Source organism: Oncorhynchus gorbuscha, linkage group LG05, assembly GCF_021184085.1.
Source record: "Oncorhynchus gorbuscha isolate QuinsamMale2020 ecotype Even-year linkage group LG05, OgorEven_v1.0, whole genome shotgun sequence".
Taxonomy (NCBI): domain Eukaryota; kingdom Metazoa; phylum Chordata; class Actinopteri; order Salmoniformes; family Salmonidae; genus Oncorhynchus; species Oncorhynchus gorbuscha.
Window position 1 is genome coordinate 3,155,712 of NC_060177.1, and position 12,243 is coordinate 3,167,954.

A 12,243-nucleotide genomic window follows, 5' to 3' on the forward strand; every position below is an offset into this window, starting at 1 on the left:
GAGGTGGGGGCCGTAGGGGAGGTGGGGGCCGTAGGGAGGTGGGGGCCGTAGGGGAGGTGGGGGCCGTAGGGGAGGTGGGGGGCCGTAGGGGAGTTGGGGGCCGTAGGGGAGGTGGGGGCCATGGGGGCCGTTGGGGCCGTAGGGAGGTGGGGGCCGTAGGGGAGGTGGGGGCCGTTGGGGAGGTGGGGGCCGTAGGGGAGGTGGGGGCCGTAGGGGAGGTGGGGGCCGTAGGGAGGTGGGGGCCGTAGGGGAGTTGGGGGCCGTAGGGGAGGTGGGGGCCGTAGGGAGTTGGGGGCCGTAGGGGAGGTGGGGGCCATGGGGGCCGTTGGGGCCGTAGGGGAGGTGGGGGCCGTTGGGGTGAGGATGACAGGGGAAAACACGTCGTTGATCAGGTATTCCTCGATGAGTCTGGAACACACCATGGACTGGGAGAAAGTGCTGCTTTTCACCGGGGCATGAAAGGGCTGGGAGGGGTTGCTTTGGGGGTGTCGGGCTGTAGTCCAGGGTCTACGCAGGTTCCTGTAGTTCAGACTAACAGACTGTGTTAAGGATCCTTTCTGAGGAGAGAAGCGCGGTAGAGAGATCTCTTCCAGTTCAACATACTCTCCCTCAGCGTCCGAGTCCTCTCCTGCTGCGATGTCAAAACCTTTCCCATCGTCCCTGGTCTCGATAGGCTGTCTCAACCGTGGGCGGAGCTTCACCTCCGTACTCTCTCCACATTGGGCCTTGGATGTGTCAATCAAACCGTCCCCTTCTCCCTTGGTAGGGACTCTGATTGGTGCAGCCACCATCGCCGTGGGTCTGTTAATGAACTGAGGGTGTACTATATCCTCCCAGGGTACTCTGAAGATGTCGTTCTCTGCAGACAGGAGGCAGTAGGACAGTGTCCTCCCCGACCCTGTCCCAGACCCTGTCCCAGGCCCTGTCCCAGGCCCTGTCCCAGAGCCTGACCCTGTCCCAGGCCCTGTCCCAGGCCCTGTCCCAGGCCCTGTCTCAGACCCTGTCCCCGACCCTGTCCCCGACCCTGTCCCAGACCCTGTCCCCGACCCTGTCCCAGGCCCTGTCCCCGACCCTGTCCCCGACCCCGTCTCTGTCCCCGACCCTGTTCCAGACCTTGTCTCCGTTCCTGCTCCACTCCGTTCCCTGTTGACTGAGAATAACAATAATGTATTAATCCACACCAGACAGAAACCGGCAGCCCTCCAAGTTTACTGTAAAAACGCCAGCCAATCATCTCCCAGGGATTTTAATGTTGGAAATATGTTCCAAAGTAATCCCAGGCAGAGAGATACAGGGCCTTCAGAAAGTATTCAGACCCCTAGACTTTTTCCACATTTTACAGCCTTGTTTTAAAATGTATTAAATCGTTTTTCCCCATCATCAATCTACACAGAATTCCCCATAATGACATCACAATACCCCATAATGGCATCACAATACCCCATAATGACATCACAATAACCATTAATGACATCACTATACCCCATAATGACATCACAATAACCCATAATGACAAAGCAAACACAGGTTTTTAGAAATTTTTGTAAAATGTATTCAAAATGTATTCAAAATAAAAACGGAAATATGACATTTACATAAGTATTCAGACCCTTTATTCAGTACTTTGTTGAAGCACCTTTGGCAGCGATTACAGCCTTGACTCTTCTTGGGTTTGAAGCTACAAGCTTGGCACACCTGTATTTTCTAATCTTCTCTAGAGATCCTCTCAAGCTCTGTCAGGTTGGATGTCATTATGGGGTATTGTGACCTCATTATGGGGTATTGTGACCTCATTATGTGGTATTGTGACGTCATTATGTGGTATTGTGATGTCATTATGGGGTATTGTGATGTCATTATGGGGTATTGTGACCTCATTATGTGGTATTGTGATGTCATTATGTGGTATTGTGATGTCATTATGGGGTATTGTGATGTCATTATGGGGTATTGTGTATTAGCTAGCTACGAATAACCACCCACACACACACACCCACACACACACACACACACACACACACACACACACACACACACACACACACACACACACACACACACACACACACTGGAGGAGCTGAAGCAGAGGGCAGTTACAGTGTCCAATCAGAGCAGTTTACCTGAGTGGAGCCAGGCCATGGTGAACAGGGAGGTGTAGGCTAGCTCTGGTAACTTTACCTCCTCTACATGCTGCCCACTGGGGTGCATTTCTGTGACAGCGCAGGATGATACAGGGTGGGCTGGAGGAGAGAGAGAGCGAGAGAGAGAGAGAGAGAGAGATGGATGATGAGAGAGAGATGAGAGAGAGAGAGAGAGAGAGAGTTAGGATTTACCAGAGAGGGGGACCAGAGAGAGTGAGAGAGGGGGACCAGAGAGAGAAGAAGGGACCAGAGAGAGAGAGAGAGAGAGAGTGAAAAGAATCAATTTAGAGAGTGGAGAGAGAGAGAATGATTGGAGATCAGAGAGAGAGAGAGAGAGAGAGAGAAGGGACCTTAGAGACAGAGAGAATCAGAGAGATTATGAGACCGAGAGAGTGAGAGAGAGAGAGACAGAGAGAGAGAGAGAGAGAGAGGGAGAGAGAGAGATGTCAGAGAAAGAGATGTCAGAGAGAGAGAGAGAGAGAGAGAGAGAGAGAGAGAGAGAGAGAGAGAGTGAGAGAGAGAGAGGGGGTGACCAGAGAGAGAGAGAGAGAGAGAGAGAGAGTGAGAGGGTGACCAGACCAGAGGAGAGAGAGAGATGAGAGAGAGAGAGAGACCAGAGAGACAGAGAGACCAGAGAGACAGAGACAGAGAGAGAGAGAGAGAGAGAGAGAGAGAGAGAGAGAGAGAGACAGAGAGAGAGAGCAGAGAGAGAGAGAGAGAGCCAGCGTGAGGGAGAGAGGGAGAGAGAGAGACAGAGAGAGAGAGAGAGAGAGAGAGAACTTTAGACAGAGAGAGAGAGCTGAGACCAGAGAGACAGAGAGAGAGACAGAGACAGAGAGAGCTGAGAGAGAGAGGAGAGAGAGAGAGGAGCCAGAGGTGAGAGAGAGAGAGAGAGAGAGAGAGAGAGAGAGAGAGAGAGAGAGAGAGAGAGAGAGAGAGAGAGAGAGAGAGAGAGAGAGAGAGAGAGAGAGAGAGAGAGAGAGAGAGAGAGAGAGAGAGAGAGAGAGAGAGAGAAAGAAAGAGAGGGTACCAGAGAGAGAGAGACCGAGAGAGAGAGAGAGAGAGAGAGAGAGAGAGAGAGAGAGAGAGAGAGAGAGAGAGAGAGAGAGAGAGGTTACCTTACATTGCTGCCCACTGAGGGCCAGACAATGCATGATGATACAGGGTGGCCTGGAGAGAGAGACACCATGCCCAAACTGGACACGCACGTGCGTCTGCCATCGTGCGCAAATTGATGTTGTCCCCCCCACACCAAACGCGATCACGAAACTGAACCAATTATATTAATTTGGGGACAGGTCGAAAAGCAGTGAACATTAATGGCAATTTAGCTAGCTAGCTTGCAGTCGCTAGCTAACTTATCCTATTTAGCTAGCTAGCTTGATGTTGCTAGCTAATTTGTCCTATTTAGCTGGCTTGCAGTTGATAGCTAATTTGTCCTATTCAGCTAGTTAGCTTGCAGTTTATAGCTAATTTGTCCTGGGATATAAACATTGAGTTGTTATTTTACCTGAAATGCACAAGGTCCTCTACTCCGACAATTAATCCACACATAAAACGGTCAACCGAATCATTTCTAGTCGTCTCTCCTCCTTCCAGGATTCTTCTTCTTCTTTGGACTTTATATGACGATTGGCAACTGACTTTCATAATAAGGTGCATTACCACAACCGACCTCCGTTCATCTTTCAATCACCCACGTGGGTATAACCAATGAGGAGATGGCACGTGGGTTCAGTATATGCTTCTAAAATCCGAATGAGGAGATGGGAGAGGCGGGACTTGCATCGCGTTCAGCGTCACAAATAGAAGCAACTTCTATTTTAGCTGCCTGGCAACAGACTGTTCGTTGGGTGCAATGATTGAATAACATGTATGTGTATATTTATTTTGCAACACGGTTACCACGTCCGGTTTGGGTAGTGAGAGAAAGAGGTTACCTGGTTACCTTCCTAGGGCTGGGCGGTGTACCGTATTTTACAATATACCGGTATTGATGCAAGGACCGGTTTGGGTTTTTACCTTACCTTCTATAACGGTCTGTTTGGTTTGTAAAATGTGATACGTCATTTCGTTTGTATGGTTTACTCGCTACTTGAGTTGACTCTCTCGCCAAGCCCCGCCCCTTGTCACACAAGGAGCGCCATTGGTCAATGCAGCAGATGCAACAATATGTTGATGACAACCATGGTGCTTTCCACTTTGCTTCTTAATATCAATCCACAAGCTATAATTACACTATAATTACACTATTTAGTTTGTGTATCTTATTGTCTGTGTATCTTACTATATGCTAGTTTGTATTTTCTTAGCAAGTTGCTAAAAATAAAATCTTGTTAGCAGCTAATGCTGATCGCTATTTAGCTGGCTAGCTAGCTAATACATGTATTGAGTCAGAACAAACGTAGCTAGCTAATACATGTATTGAGTCAGAACAAACGTAGCTAGCTAATACATGTATAGAGTCAGAACAAACGTAGCTAGCTAATACATGTATAGAGTCAGAACAAAGAACGTAGCTAGCTAATAATGTATTGAGTCATGTATAGAGTCAGAACAAACGTAGCTAGCTAATACATGTATAGAGTCAGAACAAACGTAGCTAGCTAATACATGTATTGAGTCAGAACAAACGTAGCTAGCTAATACATGTATTGAGTCAGAACAAACGTAGCTAGCTAATACATGTATTGAGTCAGAACAAACGTAGCTAGCTAATACATGTATAGAGTCAGAACAAACGTAGCTAGCTAATACATGTATTGAGTCAGAACAAACGTAGCTAGCTAATACATGTATTGAGTCAGAACAAACGTAGCTAGCTAATACATGTATAGAGTCAGAACAAACGTAGCTAGCTAATACATGTATTGAGTCAGAACAAACGTAGCTAGCTAATACATGTGGCACTCTGTTCACACCGTTGACATCAGCAAACCGCCCAACGCCATACACGTGATCCGCGGTTGTGAGGCCGGTTGGAGGTAGTACAAAATTCTCTAAAACGTCATTGGAGGCGGCTTATGGTGGATAAATGAACATTCAATTCTCTGGCAAGAGCCCTGGTGGACATTCCTGCAGTCAACATGCCAATTGTACGCTCCCTCAAAACTTCAGACATCTGTGGTATTGTGTTTGTTGTGTGACAAAACTTCACATTTTTAGACTGGCCTTTTATTGTCCCCAACACAAGGTGCACCTGTGTAATGATCATGCTGTTTAATCAGCTTCTTGATATACCACACCTGTCAGGTGGATGGATTATCTTGGCAAAGGAGAGATGTTCACTAACAGGGATGTAAACAAATTTGTGCACAAAATTTGAGAGAAATAAGCTTTTTGTGCATATGAAACATTTCTGGGATCTTTTATTTCAGCTCATGAAACATGGGACAAACACTTTATATGTCACGTTTATATTTTAGTTCTGTCACGCCCTGATCTGTGTCACCTCCTGTCCCTGTGATTTTCTCCACCCCCTCCAGGTGTCACTTATTTTCCCCAGTGTATTTATCCCTGTGTTTCCTGTCTCTCTGTACCAGTGTATTTATCCCTGTGTTTCCTGTCTCTCTGTACCAGTGTATTTATCCCTGTGTTTCCTGTCTCTCTGTACCAGTGTTTTTATCCCTGTGTTTCCTGTCTCTCTGTGCCAGTGTATTTATCCCTGTGTTTCCTGTCTCTCTGTCCCAGTGTATTTATCCCTGTGTTTCCTGTCTCTCTGTACCAGTGTATTTATCCCTGTGTTTCCTGTGTCTCTGTACCAGTGTATTTATCCCTGTGTTTCCTGTCTCTCTGTACCAGTGTATTTATCCCTGTGGTTCCTGTCTCTCTGTACCAGTGTATTTATCCCTGTGTTTCCTGTCTCTCTGTGCCAGTGTATTTATCCCTGTGTTTCCTGTCTCTCTGTACCAGTGTATTTATCCCTGTGTTTCCTGTCTCTCTGTACCAGTGTATTTATCCCTGTGTTTCCTGTCTCTCTGTACCAGTGTATTTATCCCTGTGTTTCCTGTCTCTCTGTACCAGTGTATTTATCCCTGTGTTTCCTGTCTCTCTGTACCAGTGTATTTATCCCTGTGTTTCCTGTCTCTCTGTACCAGTGTATTTATCCCTGTGTTTCCTGTCTCTCTGTCCCAGTGTATTTATCCCTGTGTTTCCTGTCTCTCTGTACCAGTGTATTTATCCCTGTGTTTCCTGTCTCTCTGTCCCAGTGTATTTTAATCCCTGTGTTTCCTGTCTCTCTGTACCAGTGTATTTATCCCTGTGTTTCCTGTCTCTCTGTACCAGTGTATTTATCCCTGTGTTTCCTGTCTCTCTGTACCAGTGTATTTATCCCTGTGTTTCCTGTCTCTCTGTACTAGTGTATTAATCCCTGTGTTTCCTTTCTCTCTCGCCTTGTGCCTTGATAAGTTCAGTGTAGAAAAAGAGAGACGGAGAGACTGAGAATGAGAGGGGATGTCTCACCTGGGGGTGTTGGTGGAGGAGGAGCTGGGGGAGTCAGAGGGCGATGCCACCTGAATGAAAACATGGATTTTAGTAGACTTATTCTACATACAATATAAAAGGTGTCTCTACCATTTGAAAACAACAACACATTAAAGACTGAGGATTTAAAATGCAATACAACTCTACAGGCTTATTTCTCATGTTGGTCTGCTGTGGTTATAATCAGGAGGAGGGAATGAACAGCTCAGACAAGACTGACTGTGGTTATAATCAGGAGGGGAATGAACAGCTCAGACAAGACTGGCTGTGGTTATAATCAGGAGGAGGGAATGAACAGCTTAGACAAGACTGACTGTGGTTATAATCAGGAGAGAATGAACAGCTCAGACAAGACTGACTGTGGTTATAATCAGGAGGAGGGAATGAACAGCTCAGACAAGACTGGCTGTGGTTATAATCAGGAGGAGGGAATGAACAGCTCAGACAAGACTGACTGTGGTTATAATCATTAGCTACTACACATTCAATACAATAACTGGTGGTCAGGGGTCGAGGGTGGTCTAGGGGTATAGGGTGGTATAGGGGTCTAGGGTGGTCTAGGGGTATAGGGTGGTCTAGGGGTATAGTGTGGTATAGGGTGGTCTAGGGGTATAGTGTGGTATAGGGTGGTCTAGGGGTATAGGGTGGTCTAGGGGTATAGGGTGGTCTAGGGTGGTATAGGGGTCTAGGGTGGTCTAGGGGTATATGGTGGTCTAGGGGAATAGGGTGGTCTAGGGGAATAGGGTGGTCTAGGGGTAGAGGGTGGTATAGGGTGGTCTAGGGGTATAGGGTGGTATAGGTGGTCTAGGGGTATAGGGTGGTGGTCTATATAGGGTGGTCTAGGGGTATAGGGTGGTCTAGGGTGGTCTAGGGGTATAGGGTGGTCTAGGGTGGTCTAGGGGTATAGGGTGGTCTCGGGGTATAGGGTGGTCTCGGGGTATAGGGGTCTAGGGTGGTCTAGGGGTATAGGGTGGTCTAGGGGTATAGGGTGGTCTAGGGGTATAGGGGTCTAGGGGTATAGGGTGGTCTAGGGGTATAGGGTGGTCTAGGGGTATAGGGTGGTCTAGGGGTATAGGGTGGTCTAGGGGTATAGGGTGGTCTAGGGGTATAGGGTGGTCTAGGGGTAGGGTGGTCTAGGGGTATAGGGTGGTCTAGGGGTATAGGGTGGTCTAGGGGTATAGGGTGGTCTAGGGGTATAGGGTGGTCTAGGGGTATAGGGTGGTCTAGGGGTATAGGGTGGTCTAGGGGTAGGGTGGTGGTCTAGGGGTATAGGGTGGTCTAGGGGTATAGGGTGGTCTAGGGGTATAGGGTGGTCTAGGGGTATAGGGTGGTCTAGGGGTATAGGGTGGTGGTCTAGGGGTATAGGGTGGTCTAGGGGTATAGGGTGGTCTAGGGGTATAGGGGTCTAGGTCTAGGGGTATAGGGTGGTCTAGGGGTATAGGGTGGTCTAGGGGTCTAGGGTGGTCTAGGGGTATAGGGTGGTCTATAGGGGGTATAGGGGTGGTCTAGGGGTATAGGGTGGTCTAGGGGTATAGGGTGGTCTAGGGGTATAGGGTCTAGGGGTCTAGGGGTATAGGGTGGTCTAGGGGTATAGGGTGGTCTAGGGGTATAGGGTGGTCTAGGGGTATAGGGTGTCTAGGGGTCTAGGGGTATAGGGTGGTCTAGGGGTATAGGGTGGTCTAGGGGTATAGGGTGGTCTAGGGGTATAGGGTGGTCTAGGGGTATAGGGTGGTCTAGGGGTATAGGTCTAGGGGTCTATAAGGTGGTCTAGGGGTATAGGGTGGTCTAGGGGTATAGGGTGGTCTAGGGGTATAGGGGTATAGGGTGGTCTAGGGGGTATAGGGTGGTCTAGGGGTATAGGGTGGTCTAGGGGTATAGGGTGGTCTAGGGGTATAGGGGTATAGGGTGGTCTAGGGGTATAGGGTGGTCTAGGGGTATAGGGTGGTCTAGGGGTATAGGGTGGTCTAGGGGTATAGGGTGGTCTAGGGGTATAGGGTGGTCTAGGGGTATAGGGTGGTCTAGGGGTCTAGGGTGGTCTAGGGTGGTCTAGGGGTATAGGGTGGTCTAGGGGTATAGGGTGGTCTAGGGGTATAGGGTGGTCTAGGGGTATAGGGTGGTCTAGGGGTATAGGGGTATAGGGTGGTCTAGGGGTATAGGGTGGTCTAGGGGTATAGGGTGGTCTAGGGGTATAGGGTGGTCTAGGGGTATAGGGTGGTCTAGGGGTATAGGGTGGTCTAGGGGTATAGGGTGGTCTAGGGGTATAGGGTGGTCTAGGGGTATAGGGTGGTCTAGGGGTATAGGGTGGTCTAGGGGTATAGGGTGGTCTAGGGGTATAGGGGTATAGGGTGGTCTAGGGGTATAGGGTGGTCTAGGGGTATAGGGTGGTCTAGGGGTATAGGGTGGTCTAGGGGTATAGGGTGGTCTAGGGGTATAGGGGTATAGGGTGGTATAGGGGTATAGGGTGGTATAGGGGTATAGGGTGGTCTAGGGGTATAGGGTGGTCTAGGGGTATAGGGTGGTCTAGGAGTCTAAGACACATATCTACAGTGTCAGAAGGTTCTAATATGTTATTCTGTCCTTTAACACATCCTCTCTTTCAATAAAGTCAGAACAGATCCCCACTGTCTTCCTCTCTCTCTGTTCAATAAAGTCAGAACAGATCCCCACTGTCTTCCTCTCTCTCTGTTCAATAAAGTCAGAACAGATCCCCACTGTCATCCTCTCTCTGTTCAATAAAGTCAGAACAGATCCCCACTGTCTTCCTCTCTCTCTGTTCAATAAAGTCAGAACAGATCCCCACTGTCCTCCTCTCTCTCTGTTCAATAAAGTCAGAACAGATCCCCACTGTCTTCCTCTCTCTCTGTTCAATAAAGTCAGAAAGATCCCCACTGTCTTCCTCTCTCTCTGTTCAATAAAGTCAGAACAGATCCCCACTGTCCTCCTCTCTCTCTGTTCAATAAAGTCAGAACAGATCCCCACTGTCCTCCTCTCTCTGTTCAATAAAGTCAGAACAGATCCCCACTGTCCTCTCTCTGTTCAATAATGAAAACAGGTATGTGTGATACCTGTAGGTAGAAGTCCCCGGGGCGGAGGACACGTGCGTCCAGAGGAGAGAGCTGGATGATCACCTTGTCGTGGAGACACAGAGGCCAGCCCTGGTGCCGGAATAACAGGCCGCAGTACGGGAACTACAGGAGAGATGGAGATGGAGAAGGAGACTGAGTAAATAAATCAACTACAGGAGAGATGGAGAAGGAGACTGAGTAAATAAATCAACTACAGGAGAGATGGAGAAGGAGACTGAGTAAATAAATCAACTACAGGAGAGATGGAGAAGGAGACTGAGTAAATAAATCAACTACAGGAGAGATGGAGAAGGAGACTGAGTAAATAAATCAACTACAGGAGAGATGGAGAAGGAGACTGAGTAAATAAATCAACTACAGGAGAGATGGAGAAGGAGACTGAGTAAATAAATCAACTACAGGAGAGATGGAGAAGGAGACTGAGTAAATAAATCAACTACAGGAGAGATGGAGAAGGAGACTGAGTAAATAAATCAACTACAGGAGAGATGGAGAAGGAGAGGGAGTAAATCAATCATCCCTTTGCTAACACATCAACAAGTAGAGTTTGATTACATTTACATTTACATTTAAGTCATTTAGCAGACGCTCTTATCCAGAGCGACTTACAAATTGATGAGAGAGAGAGAGAGAGAGAGAGAGACAGAGAGAGAGAGAGAGAGAGAGAGAGAGAGAGAGAGAGAGAGAGAGAGAGAGAGAGAGAGAGAGAGAGAGAGAGAGAGAGAGAGAGAGAGAGAGAGAGAGAGACAGAGAGAGAGAGAGAGAGAGACAGAGAGAGACAGAGAGAGAGAGAGAGAGAGAGAGAGAGAGAGAGAGAGAGAGAGAGAGAGAGAGAGAGAGAGAGAGAGAGAGAGAGAGAGAGAGAGAGAGAGTGAGAGAGTGAGAGAGTGAGAGAGTGAGAGAGAGAGAGAGAGAGACAGAGAGAGAGAGAGAGAGAGACAGAGAGAGAGAGACAGAGAGAGAGAGAGAGAGAGACAGAGAGAGAGAGAGAGACAGAGAGAGACAGAGAGAGAGAGAGAGAGAGAGAGACAGAGAGAGACAGAGAGAGACAGAGAGAGAGAGACAGAGAGAGAGAGAGATTTTTATAGTTTATTTCACTTTATATATTATCTACCTCACTTGCTTTGGCAATGTTAACACATGTTTCCCATGCCAATAAAGCCCTTGAATTGAATTGAATTGAGAGAGAGAGAGAGAGAGAGAGAGAGAGAGAGAGAGAGAGAGAGAGAGAGAGAGAGAGAGAGAGAGAGAGAGAGAGAGAGAGAGAGAGAGAGAGAGAGAGAGAGAGAGAGAGAGAGACAGACAGAGAGAGACAGAGAGAGACAGAGAGAGACAGAGAGAGACAGAGAGAGAGAGACAGAGAGAGACAGAGAGAGAGAGAGATTTTTATAGTTTATTTCACTTTATATATTATCTACCTCACTTGCTTTGGCAATGTTAACACATGTTTCCCATGCCAATAAAGCCCTTGAATTGAATTGAATTGAGAGAGAGAGATGGGGGGGGGGAGACATTGAAGTAAATCATTTTACTGATAAAACGTAAAGTGATTTCCGCTCAGAGGTCGTCTTTCAGCCCGGGCAGCCACACACCGGAAAACAAATCATCTGATCCCTCTCATCCCCCTTCCCCATTTCAGAGCCCCCAATCCTCTCCACTCTAAACGAGGGATTCTGTGATGCTCTCTGATAGCGCTGAGAAACACAGACCCCTGCTCTGTCTGTCTTCCCTCCACCTCCTCTTCCCTCCCTCCCTCCTTCCCTTCATTCTTCCTTCACTCCCCCTCCTGCCATCCTCTCTTCATCCCCCTGAGTGAGAGACAGAACAGGAGAGGACTGAGCTCCTCTCTCTCTCTCTCTCTCTCTCTCATCCTCTCTTCATCCCTCTGAGTGAGAGACAGAACAGGAGAGGACTGAGCTCCTCTCTCTCTCTCTCTCTCTCTCTCTCTCTCTCTCTCTCTCTCTCTCTCTCTCTCTCCTCTGTTGTTCCTCCTCTCCCTGTCTCTCTCAGTTGTTCCGTGCTCTCCCTGTCTCTATTGCTCTGAGTCACCTAAACGAGTCACTAATAGAGGTGTTGTCCCTGTCTCTATTGCTCTGAGTCACCTAAATGAAGTGTTTCCTCCTGAGTCACTAATAGAGGTGCTGTCCCTGTCTCTATTGCTCTGAGTCACCTAAATTAAGTGTTTCCTCCTGAGTCACTAATAGAGGTGCTCTCCCTGTCTCTATTGTTCTGAGTCACCTAAACGAGTCACTAATAGAGGTGTTCTCCCTGTCTCTATCGCTCTGAGTCACCTAAACGAGTCACTAATAGAGGTGCTGTCCCTGTCTCTATTGCTCTGAGTCACCTAAATGAAGTGTTTCATCCTGAGTCACTAATAGAGATGCTCTCCCTGTCTCTATTGCTTTGAGTCACCTAAATGAAGTGTTTCATCCTGAGTCACGAATAGAGATGCTCTCCCTGTCTCTATTGCTTTGAGTCACCTAAGCGAGTCACTCATAGAGGTGTTCTCCCTGTCTCTATTGCTCTGAGTCACC